At 46.9% G+C, this 3269-nt stretch overlaps 1 long non-coding RNA gene across 1 annotated transcript; it reads left to right on the top strand.

Moving 5' to 3' along the window:
• LOC142572997 (uncharacterized) lies at positions 1 to 1508 on the top strand. The gene is made up of 2 exons (XR_012826190.1): positions 1 to 181; positions 1381 to 1508. It is a non-coding gene; the product is annotated as an uncharacterized LOC142572997 (long non-coding RNA).
• The last annotated feature ends 1761 nt before the right edge of the window (positions 1509 to 3269 follow it).

Genomic DNA, 3269 nt, shown 5'->3' with positions numbered 1-3269 from the left:
TCATGCGCCAGACAAGCCGCAGGAGTGAGCGAGGCTGGTCGTACGTACGAAGCTCGCGTGCTCGCCGACCCGTCTGTTTTGGATATAGCCCATGTTTTTGGGCTCCCGGCCTTCTCTATGCTTTTCTTGCGTATCGTCTGCATTTCGACACGGCACCACTGCACTACCGGACTACGGCAAGGTGAGAAATTGTGTTTGACAGTGTGCGGCGCATTTTAAGCACATTTAGGCTTAGTTCGAGTGGCGCAGTTAGCGAAAAACAGCTCCGCCGTCCTGGCGCAGTTAATTTGAGTTAATGCCTCGTCCTGGGAGACGTTTGCGGCGCTTTCTATGAGCGCCAACATTACTGTAACTTATTTCGGTAGTTTTGGAGCACGCTTGCCGCACCCGGCTTATTGACGCAGTAAGCGAAAACCGGCTCGGCCGTGTGACGCATTTGCGCGTGTACATGCGTGTACTACGTCGTAGCGCCTAAGACAAGTTTTCGCGCATTCTGTGGCCCCCAACATTATTGTAACTAACGTCGTTATATTTGGGGTAATTTAGAAGCACGGTTGCCGCGCCCGGCTTATTGACGCAGTTAGCGAAAAGCAGCTCGGCTGTGTGCCGCAGTTTCGCGTGTACTGAATCTTACTGGTAGAAGTTCGTTACGCATTCTCTGACCCGAAAAAGTATTGTAACTTATTTGGTAACTCTTTAGGATATCTTGAGGCTTGCTCGCCGCGCCTGGGGTTGTGAAGGTGTTAGCAAAAAAGCAAGCCGGCCATAGTGAGTTGGTTTTGCGTGTACTGAATTTTAGTGGGACAAGTTTGTGACGCATTTTATAGCCCTGCAACAACATATACCTTATTTCGGTACTCACGCTTCTCGAAAACGCGACGAGCGATTGCCGAGAGTGATAACACGGGAGTGTTGCATGCGCCGGCAGGACGCGTAAAAGATAACACGGAGGAGCTCAAGAACATGACATTTATGTATTCTGAGCGACTGAAAACAGGCTATGCACCCACGAGTCTGACTTCAGTGCGATTAGAAGGCATTCTGCGAGCGTGTAACATGGTCTGGCTGAGCCTGTGTTGTAGCCACCTTTGTGTACTTGGCGTACCATCGTGTCGACTGAGACCAAGTTGCTTTGGAAACGCGCAGTCACCCGTGTATTTATGCACTTGAAGTGCAGGAAATAATGCCCGGGAAGGGAGGGCTGCTTGAAAATTTTGTAGCATTGTTTGGGAGGAGTCTTTGCTGCGAAATATACGTAAAAGTGAATTTATCTGTAATGCCGCTCATTCACCACTTACGCACGTTTCGCCTCTACACGCAGTAACTCCTGTTAGGTCAATATGCCAAAATGATACATGCTTGTAATTTACTTTCTTTCAGCTGATGGCATCCGGTGGAGCATCGTACGGCAACGACTGCTGCTTACCTGGTGCCACAACTTTGGATGAATGCAGAAGCCCGGAACGAGCATTTATATAGAGCAAAATAAATGTTTCATCATTTCAGAAGGCGTCTTTCGTTTTCTTTATGAAATTGCACCTGACAGATTCGGTGCAGTCTTGTAAAGGTCAATCGCAATCATTTCTACTTAATAATGAAACGATTCCACGCCAAGGCCACGCGAGGCTCAGCAGAAGCGAAAAGAAAGAAAAAATGAATGCCGCGCCGAGCAGCGGAGCCGGCGCGGCGTGTACCAAGTGGTGTTCAAAACGCGCGCGCCCAAAACCGAAAGCGGAAGGAGTCAACAACAACCGCTTGGTGTGCTACAGTCAATTCGGCCGCTGGGCTCTATGGGAGTGTCCGCTCTTGTTGAAATTTCTTTCTCTATGGTTACAGATTTAAGTGAGCCGTTCAAAGCGAGCGGAGCCGTTTCGCCCATCACAAGGAGCGCTAATCCAGGTACAATGACTGGAGCCAAATAATGCATGCGCAAGCCTACATGTTATCGCTCATCACCACTACAGTCACTCTGGTAATCTTTGTAGTCTCCTAGCAAATACTTGGTCATTGTATGACTATGGGGAAAATCAGAACAGCCCTTGTGAACCGCTTCGGTAGCAGCAAAAGCCTCTTAGCTAAATATGCCCCATGCAAAGCCTCTAAAGAGCGCAATCGCGATATTGATGCTCATATTTCCCAAGATCGTACGTTTTTAAAGGCAAGCAAAAAAAAAAAACAAGAAAAAAACCGAGAAAACCCCACAAACATCGACCTTTATTTGGAAGAAAAATCACATTACGTGAACGTCACCATGATCTGATACTTCCAGTGACCCCAGTTGAGGGCTAAGACGGTTCATTGAAGAGCAGCAGATGCCTGTTGGCTCCTGGGGCCCATACCGAATGGCCCACACCCAGCGGCCACATGATACGTACCCTATAGAGTTTCATACAGTAATGACTAGAGGGAATTCGGTCGCTAGTGTCTACGGGAGCTGCAATGAGAGCGGTTGTACCGGCATGGGAATTATGGGAAGTACATAGATTTGCCTAAACTTCGTCCTTTTGTTCAAACGGCTTTGTAAACTCGTAATTTTCAATAATGTACTGCGTAATAAATTATTAAACGAACATCATTAAAATTGTCCGGCGGCATGCAGGATTCGAACACAGGGACTCTAGCACAGAAGGCTGTAATTGAAACCATTAAGCCACGGACCTCTGCATTGACAAGCGAATGAAACGCCGTTATGAATTTATCGTGGGCATGCCAGTGCCTTGAGACGCTTGGTGCGTTTCGATTTGGCCGCCTGGACAAGGTCAATCGTTGCAATTAATAGCAATTGTGCGTGTTCGCGGCGCCTTCTGCACTTCGAAGAGTACAGATTGCGCTGAAACTTACGCCAATAAGATTTATATAAAGTAATGTACAAATTAAGCCACAAGAACGTCTGAATCCACAAGCACGAACATCAGACAAATCCATGTATTTCCCATCATTCCCACGGTGGTACAACGACTGCAGCGCCAGAGTTCCCTCTAGTAGTTATCGTAGGAAACTCTATGACGTGCCCAATGATATGAGCAAAACGAAAACAAGGTAAAAGCGGGAGTAGGCTCCCCGCTTTTACCTGGTTCTCGTTTTGTTCATCGTCTGGAATTTCCATGTCCCGCCTTCCCAGTGTATACTCAATGGTATGTATTTCATACATTCTATTTTATACATTTTTTGGGCTCTTCCCCTATTTACATAATTAAGTACGTGAGAATGTTAACTAACGTGCACAGCAAAATAACATATGGAATATAAATGCTGGAGCTACACGTCTT

The sequence above is a fragment of the Dermacentor variabilis genome, chromosome 2 (genome assembly GCF_050947875.1).
Source record: "Dermacentor variabilis isolate Ectoservices chromosome 2, ASM5094787v1, whole genome shotgun sequence".
NCBI lineage: Eukaryota > Metazoa > Arthropoda > Arachnida > Ixodida > Ixodidae > Dermacentor > Dermacentor variabilis.
The sequence above is the reverse complement of the archived record's forward strand: the minus strand, read 5'-3'. Positions and strand labels throughout refer to the sequence as shown.